Genomic DNA, 21520 nt, shown 5'->3' with positions numbered 1-21520 from the left:
CTTGAGTTATAAGTAATTGTGTGTGTGGATTAGCTTCTGTTGGAGACAGCAAGAATAGTATCCATCCTGAGTCAGCTTTTTATCCTTCATAGTTGCTCTAAATATGTTGTGAGGAATGAAGAAGTCTTGAAAGTAAAAAAGACAAGAAAGGAAAAGAAAAACAAAGAGAAGTAAATCAAAGGAAAGACCCAAAGAAGCCTTTCTCAGCATTCTTTTCTCTGAGTTAATTAGCCCAGGAAAGAAGATGTGGATATAGACAAGTATCCTAAGTCGGGCATGCTGGATTCCTATTCTAATGTTAATTACTAGGTGTGTGATCTTGGACAATATACTTAACCTCTTTGAATCATAGTTTCTTTCCTAGAGAAATTAGTTGAATAAAGCCTGAGTTGTGGGGTTGTTTAAAGATTACGAGATTCTAGTCCATTATGAATCACATAGGACATATAGTTAGCAGGCAATAAATGCAAAGTATTTCCCTTTCTCAGTGGACCGGCTTCTTATCAAACTAACTCATTGAATTCATTCATTCTTTCTCTAAAGCATACCTGTTTAAAAGAAAGGGTTTTACCAACTCCCATTACTATGACACTAGGATTGTGCATACTTGTATTATAACATACATGACAAATGCAGTAAGTTGTTTTTGGTATCGTGTTTTTCACAATACTGAAAAACAACTTTACTGTGAATGTTACATTTAATATGAGAGGAGCAGAACATGTAATCCCAAAATGTGCTGCTTTGACACATGGGCTGTTTTGAGCTGAACGCAATCAAGAACCAGCAGATTCAGAAAGTAAAAAAAAAAAACAACAGTAACAAACATTTCAGTTCAGTTCAGTTCATTTCAGTCGCTCAGTCGTGTCCTACTCTTTGCGACCCCATGAACGACAGCACGCCAGGCCTCCCTGTCCAACACCAACTACTGGAGTTCACCCAAACTCATGTCCATCGAGTTGGTGATGCCATCCAGCCATTTCATCCTCTGTCGTCCCCTTCTCCTCCTGCCCCCAATCCCTCCCAGCATCAGAGGCTTTTCCAATGAGTCAACTGTTCGTATGAGATGGCCAAAGAATTGGAGCTCCAGCTTTAGTATCAGTCCTTCCAATGAACACCCAGGACTGATCTCCTTTAGAATGGACTGGTTGGATCTCCTTGCGATCCAAGGGACTCTCAAGAGTCTTCTCCAACACCACAGTTCAAAAGCATCAATTCTTCGGCACTCAGCTTTCTTCACAGTCCAACTCTCACATCCATACATGACCATGTATGGAAAAACCATAGCCCTGACTAGACAGACCTTTGTTGTCAAAGTAATGTCTCTGCTTTTCAATATGCTATCTAGGTTGGTCATAACTTTCCTTCCAAGGAGTAAGCGTCTTTTAGTTTCATGGCTGCAGTGATTTTGGAGCCCCGAAAAATAAAGTCTGACACTGTTTCCACGGTTTCCCCATCTATTTCCCATGAAGTGATGAGACCAGATGCCATGATCTTCCTTTACTGAATGTTGAGCTTTAAGCCAACATTTTCACTCTCTTCTTTCACTTTCATCAAGAGGCTCTTTAGCTCCTCTTCACTTTCTGCCATAAGGGTGGTGTCAACTGCATATCTGAGGTTATTGATATTTCTCCTGGCAATCTTGATTCCAGCTTGTGCTTCTTCCAGCCCAGCATTTCTCATGATGTACTCTGTATATAAGTTAAATAATCAGCGTGACAATATACAGCCTTGATGTACTCCTTTTCCTATTTGGAACAAGTCTGTTGTTCCATGTCCAGTTCTAACTGTTGCTTCCTGACTTGCATATAGATTTCTCAAGAGGCAGGTCAGGTGGTCTGATATTCCCATCTCTTTCAGAATTTTCCACAGTTTATTGTGATCCACATAGTCAAAGGCTTTGGCATAGTCAATAAAGCAGAAATAGATGTTCTTCTGGAACTCTCTTCCTTTTTCTATGATCCAGCAGATGTTGGCAATTTGACTGGTTCTTCTGCCTTTTCTAAAACTAGTTCGAACACCTGGAAGTTCAGGGTTTACATATTGCTAAAGCCTGGCTTGGAGAATTTTGAGCATTACTTTACTAAAACAAACATTTGCCTCTTCTTTAATTACCTAAAAGAATTTAGATAAGGGGTCTGGCCCAGAGAGGGCACTATTACCATACATACCTTTTTGTTTATTTTTTTTATTTTTTTTAAGATGATTTTTATTTTATTTTATTTTATTTTTAAACTTTACATAATTGTATTAGTTTTGCCAAATATCAAAATGAATCCATCACAGGTATACATGTGCTAATCCAAGAGACTTACCTGCATGACAAAACATATATATGATTATTAAACACCTGTTCTTATCTTCCTATGAATTTTCCTCCCCTTTGATAGAGGCCTCCAGACCCCTTCCTGTTCCTTAACTCAGGATGGCATGTAAGCATCAACTCCCTTATTGTTTCTCTATCTCATATTTTTATGGAACTCCCAACATGCATGCACGCATGCATGTGTGCTCAGTCACTCAGTTGTGTCCGCCTCTTTGCAACCCCATGGACTGCAGCCCTCCAGGCTCCTCTGACCATGAAATTTTACAGGCAAGAATAATGGTGTGGTTGCCATTTTCTTCTCCAGGAGATCTGCTTGACCCAGGGATTGAACCCACATCACCTGTGTCTCCTGGCCATTGGCAGGTGGCTTCTTTCCCACTGAGCTACCTGGGAAGCCCTAGCTCCCATACACATGAAATTAAATTTGTTTTCTCTTGTTAATCTCTGGTATGCCAATTTAATTAGTAGACCAGACAAAGGACGTTGAAGGAAAGAAGGGAGAATTTTTCTGCCCCTACAAGTGTATGTTATCATTAGACTCTAATATGGACCCTTTTCGTGGGGAAAACAGGAAGAATATTGTTTGGCTCTTCAGGTAGAGTTAATTCTAAAGAATTAGGATGATCTTTTAATAAGGATATGCTGTTACTAACTCTTTCCTAAAGGCAAAACAATTCATTTGTCTCTCTGCCTGTGTTTTGGTTTGCCTCTTAATAGAAGCTGTGAGCAGAGTAGCCTTTCAGTTTCTCAAAAAAAAAAAAAAAAAAAAAGAGAGAGAGAGAACATATTTTTCTAACTAGCTACCTCAGGAAGCATTTGGTAGCAAATAACAAGAAATTCCAATTTAAATTGGCTTTTACAAGGAAGAAAACATGGTCTCAAATAGTAAGCAGTCTAGCAGTGGGGCAGGTTCTGTGCAAAGTGGCTCATGTATGTGGCTCTCAAATCTGTTTCACTTGGTTATTTTCCCGAGTGATAGCATCATTCTTGAGTAGCATGGTGACTAGCACAATTTCAGGCATCATATTTTGTCCTAACAACAACCAGGAGGTGAAGAGGTGAGCATGTCTCTTTCTGTGTCTTCCAAGGACTCCACAGACTTTCTTTGGAATCTCATTGGCCAGAGTCAGGTCATACACTCACTCTAAGCCAATCCATGGTAAGGAGAAGGGGGAAAGTGCAGGTCAGTCTGGCTGCACACCTGAGGCACATACTGTATGAAGTAAAGATGGATACATGAAGCAAAAGAGTTTCTGTTTTCCATTTTTTGTTTTTGTTTTGGACGTGCTGCCTGGAGGATCTTAATTCCCAGATCAGGGATCAAACTCCTGATGCTTCCTGCAGTGGAAGCATGGAATCCTCACCACTGAGCACTGGGCTGCCTGGGAAGTCCTAAGAATTTTCTGTTAGAATCCAATATATACAAGTATATGGGTCAGATAACCAATAGTGATTACTCTAGTGGTGACTCTGTATTCTTTCTGAATGTCAAAATGACTTTCAACAACTTTAAAATGGGAGTCATTATTCTTTGGTAATATAATGGGAAAATGGATATAGAGTAAATTCATTGTTTTTAATGCAGAAGCCGAACAAAGATTGGCTTAGGCTTTCCAGGAGCAAGTCAGGCATCTCTAGTTTCTTTTTTTTTTTTTTCCATTTCATAAACAAATGCTGGAACAAACACTTTACCTGGCTTGATATATAGGTAAATGGAAGAAATTTTTTATAAATAGTGTTTCACTGTTTAGACATATTCAAGATATATCAATACCTTAGAAGAAATTTAAACCATGACTTACTTTCTGTATTTCTTTTTACCTGGAAAGACAAATGCACAAGCAGATCAGGAGTTGTCTTGTTTTGATCTTCCATCTCCATTCTTTTTGTACTTGCACGTGTAGTTCTTGTTTTGTGTTTTAGCTCCACAGGATCTAGACACCCTCTTTATTTGAAGTCATCCCCTAGGGTGGATGTTTTGGGAGGAACTACCTATTTCCCCTTACTGAAGCCTAATACAGGTTGTTAGCTTACAGTAGGCTAACAGAGTAAAATGTGGTCTGAGCTCAGCTTCCGACTGCTGCCCAGCGCCTCAAATCTGGAGGAAGAAACAGAAACACCCAGGCACAGTTGAGAGTTATCCATACATAACAGAGGTGTAGAGATGCTAACGCATGAGTTGTCAGGGGCATGACCCAGGCTGTATCATGCAGCCATATTTTCTTGATTCCTGCTTGTTTTCTGAGTCTGGTTCACCAGACTTTTGTTGAATCTGTGAGCTACTCACATCCTTTGTTCCTTGAAAGAGCCAGATTTTGTTTGTGTGCTTACCCATGCTTGTTAATACAGCTTGCTTCATAAATAAGAGGCTGGGGGATATTTAGAACTGGAATTTAATGTCACATGGTTGCCTCTTTCACTCCCTGAAGACTCTAAAAAATCCTGACTATTTTTGAACCACATATCTTCTGCCTGCCAGATTAGATCCAGACCATTTCTCTCCCTCTTCAGCTTTTCTCATCAAAAAGAAGTTCATAGCTAGATGGCATATGGGTTAAGATTACGGTCCAAGAAAATGGGTATCTCAGATCAAAAACTTCTTTGAAGGTTATTCTTGCTCTGGGAAAGAAAAAGAAATAAAGGAAAGATAAAGAACCACAGTTATAGTGTGGCTCCAACAATTGTTTTCAGAAGTCTGTTCTTGGCAAGAGAGACCTTTAGCCTCAGATGAACAAACCTGGCTGCTGGAGGAGAGAAAAAAGCCTTCTGGCTTCGCAGAGGGCGATAATGCTTTGTCCTGTTGAAAGTCATATGTTCTGTTTGTAAACAAAGCAGCATTCTTACTAAGTGTGCTCTTTATTATTTTACAAAGTTCTTTTACTCACAATGGATCAATGTTTTACTCTTCAAAAAACAAGTAAATGAAAACATGCCTTCTGTTCATGTGTGCTCAGTTGCTTAGTTGTGTCTGACTCTTTGCGACCCTATGGACTGTAGCCCTCCAGGCTCCTCTGTCCATGGCATTTCCCAGGCAGGAATACTGCATTGGATCTTCGTGATCCAGGGATTGAACCTGCATCTCCTGTGTCTCCTGCATTGGCGGCTGCTGCTGCTAAGTCACTTCAGTCGTGTCCGACTCTGTGAGACCCCATAGACAGCAGCCCACCAGGCTCCCCCATCCCTGGGATTCTCCAGGCAAGAACACTGGAGTGGGTTGCCATGTTCTTCTCCAATGCATGAAAGTGAAAAAGTGAAAGTGAAGTTGCTCAGTCGTGTTTGACTGTTCGTGACCCCATGGACTGCAGCCCACCAGGCTCCTCTGTCCATGGGATTTTCCAGGCAAGAGTACTGGAGTGGGTTGCCATTGGCTGCATTGGCAGGCAGATTCTTTATTGATGAGTCACTGCTACTGCTGCTAAGTCGCTTCAGTCGTGTCCAACTCTGTGTGACCCCAGAGACGTCAGCCCACCAGGCTCTCCTGCCCCTGGGATTCTCCAGGCAAGAACACTGGAGTGGGTTGCCATTTCCTTCTCCAATGCATGAAAGTGAAAAGTGAAAGTGAAGTTGCTCAGTCGTGTCCGACTCTTAGTGACCGCATGGACTGCAGCCTACCAGGCTCCTCCATCCAAGGGATTTTCCAGGCAGGAGATGAGTCACTAGGGAAGCCCATATTTTCTGTATTGGAGAGCAAAAGGTAATGTCTTTAGTATGTGAAAATCCATTCAGCAAAAATTTATTGAGTACCCCACATATGTCATCTCCTGTGCTATCTGCTCTTCACAAACAGGCTGGTTTTGGGGGCAATGGGAAGCTCTGATTTGTAGCACTTGCTGTTAACCATGGTGTAAATATGATACTCCCCCCACCAGGGCTGATTCTGAACTATCAGCCTTGACTTGCCTGAACGTAGAATTGGGAACAGATACACCCAGTTGCCAGCACATCACTTGACTCCAGAATTAGAGAGTTTGAGAGACTAAAAGAGATCACATTTATCTGGTAGCAGTGGGAATATTTCAAAAAGGAAAGAATTTTTCTGGGCAGGTTAGGAATAGGCAAAGCTTTAGCCATGAGAGGAGCAGATGAACACAGTGACGGAACTGACACAATGATGTCACAATGGAGCAGATGCAATCACAGGAACAGAGGGTGGATGAAGTGGTGCAGAGAAGAAAAAGGCGGGGAAACTGGAAAGGGTGTGTGTTGAGAAAATGGATGGAATATGTATGACAGGAAGAAGCACATCAAGGTCAATGAGAAAGATGCTGTGTTGGTGTTCAACATCGGGAATCCCATGTGTGTTAGGGAAGGCATGGGTATCACCACGTGACAAGTTACAGATCACGTTTCTTGGGAAGCACATGAAGGAGACTCCTGGCAGAGGCACTGGGAATGACACTTTCCAGAGGTCTTCCCACCAGGAATTGCCTGTTGTTACATTCAGCAACTCTGGGCTCACATTGCATGCTAAGTTTCTTCAGTTGCATCTGCCTCTGCGACCTTAAGACTGTAACCCGCCAGGCTCTTCTGTCCATGGAATTTTCCAGGCAAGAATACTGGAGTGGGTTGCCATGCCTGCCTCCAGGGGATCTTTACAGGGATCAAACCAATGCCTCTTGAGACTCTTGCTTTGTCATACAAGTTCTTTACCAGTAGCACCACCTGGGAAGCCCAGTAATAAGCTGCTTTGTCCATGGGATTCTCCAGGCAAGAATACTGGAGTGGGTAGCCACCCCATTCTCCAGGGAACTTCCTAATCCACAGATCAAACCCTGATCTCCTGCATTGAAGGCAGACTGTCATCTGAGCCACCAGGGATGCCCGGGCTCACGTTAGGTTAAATCTATTTTGTATCTAAGACAGATGTCAGCACTCAGGGGAAAGGTCCACATCTGTATCTCTGAACACGTGTTATGATTTCAGGATGTAGATACTGCCAGAGGGATTTCCCTGGAGAAAAATAACTCAGAATTATCTACGTCCTCAGGCATTTCGGACCTGGCCAGGCAGCTGGTCCTGCTGCAATGCCAGGCCAGTAGCTGTGTGGGCCCAGAATCTCCAGACAGCAGACATTCATCACCGAGGTGCATTCTGGGACACAGAACTCCCTGAACAGGGGAGACTGTGCTTCCAGCGTGCATTATCCCTTCTGTTACAGGGACTCATCTTCACTGAGGTAGAGCAAGCTAATGATGATGATCTCATGCTTGCTGTGGAGCCCAGGCACATGAGGACACAGTCAGCCTCTCCTTTGTTTTCTCTGCTAGGCTGCACCGAGGACATCCAACCGCTTCAAGACACATTGCAGGTTTATTGCCTCTTTTCTCTTCCCTCTCACCCCCATGAAGCACTCATGTTGGGCTGCATCCCTCCATTATATAATCGTAAATTTGGATGCTGTCTTTTAATCAATATTTCTTTATATCTTCCTTGGCCAGGATCTTACTCCATCTGCCATGCCCTTAGGGGATCTCAGGTAGAAACTAAGGCCCAAGGAAAGAGTCTTTGCCTGGGTTCAACAAACAGAGTCAAGATCATTCACCGACTAAAATTGCTTCAACTCTCAAGGGTCTTGACTCCCATTGGTTCACCATACGGAGCACATGGGGGAAGTGATTGGCCATGAGAGGGCCCAGGTAAAAGCAGAGCAGCAGCTCATAGCAGAAGCAGGTGTCTATAAAATTGAGCTGCCTTTCTTTGCAGGCATCATACCGATTTTTAAACATGGACTGAAAACATCAGCAATGCAGCAAATCTGTTTGATGGCCACTTGTTACTGACAGCTATATTGCTCCCAGCACCTTAGAGTCCTGTTTCATTTTTGTCCCTTTGAGAGGAGGGCCTTAGTATCCTATGCCACATCTCAACTTTTTCAATAATATAGGTTTTTTTGTGGGGAGGGCATGGCAGAACTATGGTACCCTGCGGCTAGTCCCTGGACTATACTCACACTGAGAGGTGATCATGGCTAGAGAACCTCCTCCTATTTTCCTGCTGACGTCTTTGAAGGAAAGACTGCTTGACCCCCCTGTAGTAACACTGCTATCTTTTTAGCTGTCCTCATCCTTGGAATGAGTTCTTCTTGCACAAAAGCTCTGGGATCATCTGGGAGGCTTATCTGCAGTCAGGAATGAGATCTCTGTCTTGTTATCCTGTACTGAATCCCTTTCAGTTGCTTCCTCAGGATCACATGCTTCTTCTGTCGTGGAGCCACCTTGCTCTGAAGTTCTCCTTGTACATATCTGTCTCTTTCTTATGGGCAAGGAGGGTTACCCATTCATCTCTGTGCATTTGTCACAAGCACAGGGTAGGGTAGACATTAGGAGATTTTGTAGGTGACTGGATTTCATTGCTATGAATTAGGGGGGAAAAATTCATATTGGATTGGATTAAGGCTCTCCCTTATAATATTCTGCATCCTATTCCTTCAGTCCTGGGTCTAGAGGGACTGGAGAATGTCAATGATGGATTTTAAAGGCACACTGCACCTCCATCTTCAAGGCCTTGCTAATAACAATCCCCACCCAAACCAGGAATCTCCCATCTCCTGAACTGCCTCCTCTTTGTCTGCTGAGAGATTTTCACTGGTCGTGAGTCCCACACACAGACCTTGTGGAAACTTCGGTTCCTGACACTCATCCTTATCTAGCTGTTTGCATCATTAACCAAGCCCAAGAGTAACACTGGGGAAAACTGAACACTGAGACCAAGGATAGAAAGGAATACATGAGTATTTCTTTGGCTGTTTTTTGTCATTTCTAACTCAGTCAAGCGTCCTGTTTTACTGGGACTTTGCAAAACCCTATCTCCCTCATCCTCTCTTACCTAATATCATTAGGAAACTGACTTCAGAGCTTCTCTGAGTGTTTTGAGGCAGTGGTGTAAAGAAGAGACAAAAGTCTTTGCCCATGGAAGACCTAAAAGCTTTTGAATGTTGACTTCATCCTTCCCCAAAACTGCTAAGCAATTGAACAAGTCACTTCACTCTCTGGGCCTTAGTTTTTTCATTATTTATATTCATGTTGTTGCATTCAGTTATTCATTATTATCACACTCTACAGAGTTCCAGATTCTGTGAACTTCTGATTCTAGCTCTTCTTCTAAAACCATCACCTTCATTAGTTTGTTTGGATTTAAATGAGCTGATTTTAACTCACATGAGCAAATGTCTTAGTGCTGATAATTGTCTCCTTTCAGGACTATGAAGCTAATATCTTCTCTAAGTCAAGGATATTGGTATTTTATTGCCTCAAGCAATAAAATAGGTTTTTAAAATAAGCAAATAAAACAGGTTTCTTGGATGCTCCTCTAAGACACAACATGACCACACATGCCCCAGACCAGCCATTATTATGGCCTAAGAAAGGGAATTGAGCCATGCAAGCTGGTGGTAGCCAAGTGGAAGAAAAGCCAGAACTTTTGTACACCTCTTGTAAAGTGCCTGCTTGCATGCCTGTGTCTGGAGTTACTCTTTTCACTGGGCTCCTGGTCTCAGGCAGTATTTTTAATTCCCAGAGTTAAATCCAGCTGAGTTTGAAATCTGTTGCAACAAGTCACCAGAGGGACTATCTATCTCTCTCTTTCAGAGGAGAAGCCAAGCACAGCGGTTCAATTAAACTAGCACTAAGGCCTGCACTCCAAAGACTGAAGGGCCTGAGGGAAAGGCATCAAGGGGAGAGTTATATGCTCCTGTTCACCCCTCTTGGCTAGAAAATCATGGTGTTGTGACCAGAAAATTGAAATGGAATGAGATCCAAGATGGCAGACACAGCCTTCTTTTCCATTAACCTTCGGGCTGGAGTGCTCTGCAGAAGACAGGGTGACCAAGATGAATTACCTCTTGGATTTCAGTGCATTGTTTCACTAATGTAAGAAGGCTATCTGAGAAGTTTGTGATTCCCACCAAAAAATGCTTAAGATTATAAAAGTCATTAAAAAGGAGGCTTTTAGAGCAGCCAAGCAAACCAGGTATCTGAAGGAAAAAAAACAACAACAACAACAACAACAAAACCCTACTTCTAGGATTTCAGAATAAATGAGAGATGAAATGGTAAAACTGCTATGATAATTATTGGCTCTCAAATTAATGGTAATAATTACCTTAGCAAATTGCTATGTGACTGTTCAGTGAACAAGTTCACAATCTAATCCTACATTGTTTTGTTTTTTCTCCTTTAAGCCAGTTTTTCTCTACTTTTATGTCTTAAGGCTAAAGCTTCTTGCTTTAGAATAATTCATGCTTTAATCCCTGCTAACCTAAGCCCTTGTTGTGCATAATGAGAGTAAAATGGTTGAAGAAAAGTATTTAATGGATGCCAATCCTGTGTCCTGTTCAAAAGAATTCTGAACATCTGATCCAGACAGGTCTGTCTTCACACTGTGGTGCGGCATCTGCTCTTTGAGAATTAATGAATGAATTGTGATCTGGGAGTCATATTGAAGACCTGTATGAGCCCAGAGCAGGTAGTTGACACTGAGCGTAGCTGTTTTCCTTCACTTTGTGTAAAAGACTGAGTGGCTTCTTTCTCAGTTCAAGCTATAACCTCCAGTTAGTGGATTTTTTTCCTAATGTAAAAGTGGAATCACTGACTTTATTCTCCCCTGTACCTTTTCTGACTCCCTATGTTTTTGTAGGAATCATTCCTTTGGCTTTGGTATATAGTACCATTTTCCCAAAAGGCACCATAACTTGCTTTCAAGATTGTTACTGCATTTTATTTTCAGTTGTTATCATTGCTGTTTGGAACATGTTTCTTTGGGTTACTTGTTGAATCATTTGATTATTCAATAGGAATCACCAAGCTTCAACTGGGCTCCCAGTTCTGTACTCAAGAAGACATTAAAATAAGTCTATAGAGTATTATAGCTCAGAATGAACAAAAAGACACATGGCTCAAATCGAGGATTGCTAAGTGAAAAAGCAAAATCTCAAATGTGGGAGTAATTTCCATAGGCTGAGTTAGTGAGGAAAATCTTCCCCCATGGCTAAGACCATAAAGAATCTGCCTGCAATGCATGAGACCTGGGTTCAATCCCTGGGTTGGGAAGATCCCCTGGAGGAGGGCACAGCAACCCGCTCCAGTACTCTTGCCTGGAGAATCCCCATGGACAGAGTAGCCTGGCGGGCTCCAGTCCAGGGGTCACAAAGAGTTGGATACAACTGAGAGACTAAGCACAGTGAGGAAAAACATGAGATTGAAGTGTAATTTGAGTTTCTCAATAATGATTTGTCATGGCATAATGGATGAGTAGATGGGAAGAGCACACAAAGATCTGTCTTACATTAAAAACACAAGAACTGGGACAATTTTTATAAGAAACGTACTTCGGTGTTACTGATGAAATATGAGTGAGAATAAATTTAAAGTGGGAAGAGGACTGTGTGGATGGTTGGAAGTGCAAATACTTAAAAATGCATCCACTATAGTGCTTGATACACTCTGTAAATAGTTATTAAAATGAGTGTATCAGGTAGTACTTTTGACTAGTTAAATGCATGAACCTTTGAATCAGAGAGGTTATTACTTTGAAGATTTTCTCTGCTACAACTTGAGCAGATTGCCCAACCTATAAGGTTCAACTTTCTCATGAGTAAAATGGGTGAAGTTATCGGAGTGATAATAAGTAGGGGTTTTGTGAGGTAGAAATGAATAAGTGTATATAAAATTCTTGGCATGTTGCTTAGACATTGTAAGCACCAAATATGTTGTTATTGTTACACAGATGCAAAGATTTGTAAGTGTATATATGTTGGGAAATCGATAAGGTTGGAGAGAGAAGTATGTAAACAGACTATTATGGAAATGAGTATGATGGAAATGAGTATGTGTAGAGAGGGGGCTAATTAAGTGCAACATGGTAGTAGCACCAGTTGGTAGATGAGGCGATAAAAAGCTGATGCCTCTTCACCTTGAAATGCTGAGGAACTTCTGGTGGTCCAGTGGTTAAGACTTTTCCTTCCAGTGCAAGGAGTGTGACGTTTGATCCCTGGTGGAGGAGCTAAGATCCCACATGCCTTGTGGCCAAAATGCTGAAACATAGAACAGAAACAATATTGTAACAGTTTCAAAAATGACTTTAAAAATGGTCCACATCAACAAAATCTTGAAAAAAACAGAAATGCTGAGAAGTCCTTCATTTAGCAGATAACATTGGCTTGGGATAAGGATTCCTTGATGTTAAACTACAGTCACAGCACCAGACTTGGGTTTCCCAAGGTCCTGACTACCTCTTTTGCCAACAATTAATATCTTAGAGCCAACTTTACTGAACTTACCCCGGTAGCTGTTCACAGGTGATGGGGTTCCAAATAAGGGCATCATTTGTCTCAAAGTCATTTCAATTTCTCAAATGTGTCATAAAGAGTAAGAGTCACTCTGACAAATATCATTTTACCCATATTTTCTAGATAACCTTAGACTTGTAGGTCCTTTAAACAGCTGTAAACTTCTTGTACTGTAATTCTATATAAGTTTCTTATCTTTTTGACACAAGAGAACCTTCAACTGAAAATTAATTTAGGGAAATTGAAAGTCTTTTTTCTGTGTTCACCTGTTTGTAAATGATAAGGGCTATAAACAACAGTTTTAATCATTCGGTCCTTTGCCCAGGAGCAGCAGTTTATGATCCCAGCCACCATCTCATGCCCACATGAGCTGATCCTCAATTTCAAGCCAACACTCACTTTCTGTGATGAAATGCAAGGGCTCATCCCAATTTAATACATGGCTTCCTTCATATGGAGCATGCGAACTAGAATATCTGCTAGAGACCTGGGCTGTGAGGGTTCCTCTCCCCACCAGACTGCGAGGAAGAAGAAAATTAAATAGTGAAATAAGTTTCAATCATTTTTATTTGTTAAAATGATTTAAGTATTGCAATTTTTTTTTTCTTTTTGGACTCTCACTTCATAAACTAGCTATTTCTACAAGGATATAAGACAAGGAGGACAGTGGGCAAAGGAACCAAGAAAAATAGTACCAAAAGGATTCATTAAAGTCTAAAACAAATCAAACTTGAATGATGAAAGTAAAATATAAGTTAGGATGAACACCATTTTGGCAGTAACAATTACTGTTTTAAGGGACATAAGGTACATTGGTTTATAAAAATCAGGACTCAAATTAGTCAGTGTTTTACTAATGCACACATCCTAGTGCCCACACATCAAATTTTCATTGGAGGCTGGAGAACTCTGGGGGCAATGGCTGGATTTTAACTCATTTTATCCATCTCTTATCTCCTCTGACTTGGGACTCTTAGAGCAGGTGGTAGTTCCTGTGCCCTGTGCAGACTGGCTCAGCCTTTTCTGCAGCTTCCCCGGTCCTCAATTGTGACAGACCTGACTGGTCTCTACATGGCCCTTTTCCACTGAATCATATACCACTTAATTTTAAGCTTAGGGAAAGAATGACATGTTAAAATGAGTCTATTTTTTAAAGTAATAGCATGGACCAGATTCACATAGAATACCCTAGACAGATCCACAAGCACTCTCTGAGCTCAGAAGTAGGTGTCTTGATTTCTGGACTTACAAGAGATAAATTTACTCCACTGATGTAAAGGAGCATTCCCCAGTTTCCCTGCTGAAATTCTCTAAATCAGAATGTCTGTCCTTGGGGAAAAAAAAAAAAAAATCATTTCACTAGAGTTATGCTTCTTCCAATTTTAAAAATCAAAAAAAAAAAATGTAATTTATATTATCAAAAAAAAGGAGAAAAGTTACCTCAATAGATACAAAAATAAGCATTTGAAAAAGTTCACCATCCCCATTCATGATAAAAATTTTTAGCATGACAGAAATAGACTTTATATAAAGGCCTCTACCAAAAAACTACAGCTAACATATGGGCTTCCCTGGTGGCTTAGTGTGGGTTTGATCCCTGGGTCAAGAGGATTCCCTAGAGAAGGAAATGGCAACCCACTCCAGTGTTCTTGCCTGGGAAATCCCATGGACAGGGGAGCCTGGTGGGGTCCATGGGGTCGCAAAAGTGTTGGACACAACTTAGTGACTAAACAACAACAGCAAACATACTATCTAATAGGAAAGAGTGAATGCTTTTCCCATAATACTGGGATCAGGGCAAGAATTTCCTTTTCCACTAATCCTTTCAACATTGTACTGGAAGACCTAACCAGTGCAATAAAGAAAGAAAAATAAAAAGCATACGTATAAAAATGAAGAAATAAATCTATTCATAGAAGATATAATTGTCTTCATCGAAAGTTTCAAAAAATTTATGAAAGACCCTTCTAGAATGAATACATGCATTTTCCAAGGTTGCAGCATACAAATAACATATAAAATTAATTGTATTTTATATTCTAACAATGAACAATTGAAACTTAAAATTTTTTAAAATACCATTTACAGTAACACCAAAATAAATGAAGTAAATATGTCTAATAAAATATGTGCAAGATTTACATGCTGAAAACCACACATCATGATGAAAGGGATCAAAGAGATTAAAAGCTACACTAGTTGTATAGCTTTGGGTAAAGTCACTGACTGTTCTTTGACCTCAAAAACCAAAACTATTAAACATAGTCCCCTGCAGTTCTATGCCTATGCACTGCTTTTGTGCAACTTCAGTAAGAGCTGATAATGATACTTAGGGGTAATTGCTGCTTACTACAGAGCAGGCACAATGCTCAGCTGTTAACATGCAATATCTAATTCCATAGTCTCAATAACTCAGTGAGGTTGATATTATTATTAGCCTCAAATTACAAATTTAGAAACTGAGGCTAAAAGAGACTATATAATACGCCAAAAACCACAGTGTCAGAGCCAGGAATTGCTTCCATATGTTTCTGGCTTTATGGGCCAGATTCTTATTGCACCCCATTTGCGTGGTGAGTCAGGCTGGCAGGAGATACAATAGGGCCCTTGTAAAGCAGGAACAGATGGAAGTGTGCCTTCTGCCACCTCAGGGATCACTGGGCTTATGACTGATTAGCATTCCTCCTGTTTGACTCTGGTTTGGGAATCACCAACAGCTTCTTCTTCATTATGTTTTTTTTTTTTTTAATATGTGTACCATTTTTAAAGTCTTTATTGAATTTGTTACAATATTGCTTTTGTTTTGTTTTGTTTTGGCAATTGTTGGTTTTTCTGTCATGAGACATGTGGGGTTTTAGCTCCCCAACTAGGGATTGCACCCACACCCACTACATTGGAAGGTGGAGTCTTAACCACAGGACCACCAGGGAAGTCCCATCATCAGCTTCTATATGTTGCTGTTTTGAGGACATATACCAGAAGGCCTTATTCTTAGGAGGAGTTGTTATGGCTTTTATATGTGCCCCCTTTGTGCAATCTTAATGTCAGTTATCATGTTCTCCAAATTGGCCTTCCTTGTAGGCCTTTAGGGTTGAAAGGAGCTTGAGTGCAACTCTCATCTCAGCAGCTAATTCCAGCACTGGAATGGGGGCATTGAGCCTGCCATCGGCATGGGAATTGCCTGATGGCCAGCCACGCTTGCTTGCTATCAGCTCTAAGACTACACAAACTCCCATGGAGCTGTATGAGCCTGCTCTGCAGTAAATGTAGCCCAGCTAAAGCTTCTAACCCCCGTATTTATTGTCAATGCTTGGTGTTTGCTGCCGACTTCCCAGTCTTGAAATGCAAAGTGCATTATATCTAGAAACTGACAAGTGAAGATTTTTATCCATTTGCTCTGTCTGGCGTGATAGCACAAGCAGTGCATTTTATACTTAAAACACAAGCTGGTTTTATATAAAAATGCATGCAAGTCGAAAGCTTGGGCCTAGGGAAGCTAGTTGATGAATGCATCCTGGTAGGCAATTAAGAAAGGGACAAGATAATGCAGGGAAATTATATTTCTCTCGTTTTGCACAAGATTCAGTGCCGTTCCTGTCTAATATATCAGCCACTTCTATCCTCATGCCACATTGGAATTTTCTTTCTTGAAATTTATGGGTGCACATTGGCTATGTATCATTGCTCTTATTTAATTTCATGGCAAACACCAACACATCCACACTCTCCTCTAAGCTGCACCTTGCTGCAAACAACAAATCGAAGAAACATGGACCTTCTCTTGAAGAATGAGGCAGGGAATAAACATTGTTCCAAGAGAAGTGGGGGTGGAGGGTAGGCTTCTCCAGATCCATCTCTCTGGAGCACACACAGAGGACATGAAGCCCACCAGGGCTCCCTGGGGTAATAAGGACTCCACTGCAACTCTGACCACTGGGTGGGTGCTCTAGAGATGATTCTCTCGTTGTGTTAATACACACCAGATACCCTGGAGACTGGATGTGGCCTGGAAATTCAGCCATCTTTCAACTGCAGCATACATTTGCATGCTAAGTCACTTCTGTCATTTCTGACTCCTTCATGACCCCATAGACTGTAGCCCCACCAGGCTCCTCTGTCCATGGGATTCTCCAGACAAGAATACTGGAGTGGGTTGCCATGCTCTTCTCCAGGAGATCTTCCCGACCTAGGGATCGAACCTGTGTCTCTTATGCCTCCTGCACTGACATGCGGGTTCTTTACCACTAGCAGCACCATACATTTGCCTCTTTGCAAATTCATTCTAAATCCCCTATTCTGTGGGTTCTCAGGAGACCCAGATTTTACAGTTGGTCCCAACGCTTTTATGGTGTCTGTGCAGTCAGTTTCCAAACTGTTTCCAGTCAGTCATATCTGAACTGAGAGGAAATTTCTCATAAATGGGAAGTGGGACCAAGGACAGGGGAACTGTGTCCCCTAGGGCACGGGAGCGGGGAAGGGGAGGTAGGTACCACTGTTCCTGCACTTAGTGGTGATGTTCAACATATTTGAGAATGTCTATGGCATAGGGCCCGGGCACAGGACTGACACTGGCCCTGGTGTTGGGAAGAGGCCCTGAGGGTGCCCCCAGGGAGGTCTGCAAGATCCTTGAGGAGGAACCTGGAATGGAGCTAGGGAGGTGGGGAGCTCAGACACTGGTTACTGACAGAGCAGGAGAAAAGATTCCTCATGTTTTAGCCATCAGTTTGGACCATGCCGCCTGAGTTTCAGTGCAGCTTGTACAGAAGGGAAGCCTCGGGGTCTGAATTTCAGAAGGCAAAGCTCAAAAGAGCAGCAGGACAGTTGTTGCTCTTACATCTGGTGCTGGGCAGGGAGAGCTTCAGCTGATTTATATGAACTCAGCTTTTCTCTTCTCCCTGCCTCTGTTACTCCTGGGTGTTGTTAGGACCTGTCTCTCCCTTTTCTCCATTGCAAGAAGCTATAGCCTTCCATGTGGTCAGTCCTAGTGGATGAAGCTAGGACCAGCATCAGCTCAGAGATGCTAAGGTAATGTCAGGATATGAATAAATGAAATAAGCCTGTTCTTCAGCCCTCAGTGCAGGGTTCAGTGGCCTCCTGGTCAGGCCATCCGTCTTCTCAGCCTTGCAATCCTTGGTCTTATGAAGTCTTTATGACTTCACTCCCCACAAGGCATTGCATCTCCTCTCTGAGTCTGGAATCTGTTCACAGTCCAACTGCTCTACTATCCTGACCCTATGAAAAAGGCCCCTTCTGGCCTCACCGCAGCAATCCTTGGTCTTAACAGCGACAAAATGAGGTCATACATATACTGATGAAGCTACATGGTTAAAGTCCTAGTTCCAGTCCTTTCTAGTTGGCTGTCCTCAGGCAAGTTACTTTTTTTCTTCTTTTTATAATCCATACCACTTCAGTTCCAGAATGCAGCTGTGACTTGGGAAACAGTGTTTTGTTTTCAGCATGTATCTCTGATTGTCACACATTAGTAACTATTCCCTAGAAATCAACCACTCCAATCTAGTTATGGTAGAAAAAAATAAATTTATGAACCTCGTTCCCTTGAATGTTCATCTATCTGTTGAGACGTTTATCTTCTAAGATTCAACCCCAGCATCCTCTCCTTTGGGAATCTCCTTGCCAGCAACTCACCCTCCCCATTTCCACCACACAGGACATGCCTTCTAGAAACCTTGAGCTTTACCCTGTCTCCATGCTCTTTTTCCTTTTTTTTTTTTTTTAAGATTTTTTTTGACGTGGACCATTTTTAAAATGTCTTTATTGAATTTGTTACAATACTGCTTCTGTTTCATGTTTTGATCTTTCTTCTACAAAGCATGTAGGATCTTAGCTCCCCGGCCAGGGATCGAACCTAAACCCCCTGCATTAGAAGGTGAAACCTTAACCACTGGACTACCAGTGAAGTCCCGCCTCCATACTCTTAATCTGGACAATTTCTTCGGCAGGTATTGAAGTCCTTTTAAATCAAGGACTGTATATTTTCTAATCTGTTTTTCAAACATCCCACATCATGGCTGGCGTGCAATATATGAGAATGAATGAGTAAAATCAAACACATAATAAATATTTTTTAAAAATCTCTGTGTGATCTTTATAGGAATTTTTTCAATAGAACAGAAATTAGCTTCATGATGAAAGAACTAAGACCCAGGTAGGTGAAATGATTTGCTTAGCTAGAGTAAAAGGGAAAATCATGAGCAAGACTGTGGGCTAGACCCAAGTCTTGATATCTCCCATCACCAGTCCTGTATTCTTTCAATTCTATTTTGTTGCTAGATAAGTTGCCTGAAATTTGTGTTTTCTGCTGCAGTAATACTTCACTGATCTGAAGTATTGTCTTGAGCCGGATATAGGTCCTTGATGTCATGAAGCGGTAATTATTGCAACATAGGAAAAAAAGAAGTGCACTGTGTTTTTGGAGGCTCGCTCCCTGTTATTAATTCAGGTGTTGAAGGTTGTGACACTTGTCATCTGAAAGATAATTTTCCTCAGATTTAATAATCGCAGTTAAGTCTCAGATTTGATTTTAATTTCAGACCTTGATGTCATGAAGTATTAATTATCTCCATTACCTACTGGTAATATTCCTGCAAACATGCACATGTTTGATTGGCAGGAATTTTTATTAATTTACCAGGATGAACTCAATTAGAAGAGCTCAGTTATTGGCACAATTCCACTTACCTACCTGCTATTTCAAATGGAGCAAAATCCTAGCCAACTCAGAATTCCGAGCATAGAGGGTCAAATTGTGTAGGTAATGTAGCTGACTCTAGCAGAGATTGATTGACACTTACTTCATTGTCTGATCTACCCGGGTTTGCTTTAAAATAAGTGAGAGAGAAACCTTTGGGACTAATTAAGATTCTTATAGTCAAGTAATGAGAGAGATTTTCCATGTCTACTTGGCTTTCGCCCCTTCTCCATCACCATGCCTAGGGTTTTACTTGGGGCTAACACAGTCATACCTCATTTAAGGAGCTACATTTGTGTCCACAGTGCTTTAATCACATAGAGTGAAAAAATTCTGATGAATGCTAATATTTTATGTTAAGTGAGTAACTTTCTCTTAGCTACCCACCATACAGCCAAGCAGAAAGGAGAAACTGCCTCAGTAAAATGACGTGTCATCATTCGACAGAGTGGGAACCTTGGGATTTGGGGTAGCCAATCCTGCTTATCCCCTGTCCTGTGTCACACACAAGAGTGTAACGTAGTTTGACTTGGATAAATTCCTTCCAATGAAATGAATATTTATGAAATTAAGGAAAAGTGATTTAGCTTAAGCTTGATTCTCCAACACAAGAATACAGTAGGAATCATTTCTTGACCCTCCAGCTGAAGCATATCTTTGCCAAATGACTTTGTAAGAACTGCATTCTGGTTCCACATCAGCAGAGAAAAACCCTCTGTTTAGTCTTGGGGAATAGCAGGGCAGGATAATAACACAAAGAAAATTCCAACAATGCCTTTTACTTACATAGCCATCCCCTAAGGGGTGTAGCTGCATGGTATGCTTCCACATAACCGAGCCATACAACCTTAGATAGTGTTCAGAAAGAAAAACAAAAATAATAGTAATTTGGTCCTGCTCAGTCAACTCCAGGGCAAACTGGAGTTTGGGGAATAAAGTCCAGCCACAGTAAAAATGCTGTCATAGAGAATCCCAAATCAATTTAAAAAGAGAAAGGATGACTGTTTGTGATTTGGAACTAAGGCAAACAGCATATTTTTACTTGAAATATTTGCCTTCAGAATTATTTTAGCCTCTTCCATGATGAAAGGATCCAAACCCATTTCATCCAAAGGAAACTCTGTAGGCCTTTCTGAAAAACAGTACATGTCCCTACCAGACATTTTCAAGACCATTCAAGATATCTTACAGGGATTTTCTGGAAACAAAGAGTCTCTGGCCCCTGAACACAGTCTTGCTCTCCTCCATTCCTTCCTGGTGTCTGTCTTCTCCCTCTCCTGGCCAGACAGCTGCTCAGGCCTATCAGATACTGGTCAAGAGCTCCGTTGGACTCGATGGTCAGCCCAGCAAAAGAACGTGTTCAGGGATGGGTATATGCTGATATGTGCTTCCCTAAGGTCTTACAATAGTCAATCATTACTCAGGGAGTCAAATTCGGTTTTACAATTTGAATCTATCTTTACACTTTGAATCTGTCTTTACCCTCTATCTCGTATGGGCAGTATCCCTTCTTTAGCCTGTGCTTGATCCTCTAGAACAGTGCTGTCAGATAGAAATATAATGTGAGCCATGCATGTCATTTTAAACTTTCTAGGAGCCATATTTTAAAATGGTACAATTGAAGTTAATTTTAATAGTGTGCTACACTTAAAATAGGCTTCCCTGGTGGCTCAGTTGGTAAAGAATCCGTCTGCAATGCAGGAGACCCAGGTTTGATTCCTGAGTCAGGAAGATCCACGGAGAAGAATATGGCAACCCACTCCAGTATTCTTGCCTGGGAAATCACACTGACAGAGGAGCCTGGTGGGCTAAAGTCCATGGAGTCACAAAAGTTGGACACAACTTAGCAACTAAACCACCGCAACCACTACAGTACTTAAAATATCTAATAATGTTATCATTTCATGATATAACCCTATGCAAATTAATATTGTATATTTTCAGTTCAGTTCAGTTCAGTCGCTCAGTTGTGTCCGACCCTTTGCAACCCCATGAACCGCAGCACACCAGGCCTCCCTGTCCATCACCAACTCCTAAAGTCCACCCAAACCCATGTCCATTGTATGTTTTACTATTCTTAAAAGTCTTAGAAATCCTATATGTATTTTTACACTCATGGCATATCTCAGGTCATACCAGCCACATTTTCACACCCTCAGTAGCCACATGTAGATGTGATTAGCGGCTACGTTACTGAACA

Source organism: Bos indicus, chromosome 11 (assembly GCF_029378745.1).
Source record: "Bos indicus isolate NIAB-ARS_2022 breed Sahiwal x Tharparkar chromosome 11, NIAB-ARS_B.indTharparkar_mat_pri_1.0, whole genome shotgun sequence".
In the NCBI taxonomy this organism is placed as follows: domain Eukaryota; kingdom Metazoa; phylum Chordata; class Mammalia; order Artiodactyla; family Bovidae; genus Bos; species Bos indicus.
This window is presented reverse-complemented; position numbering follows the sequence as displayed.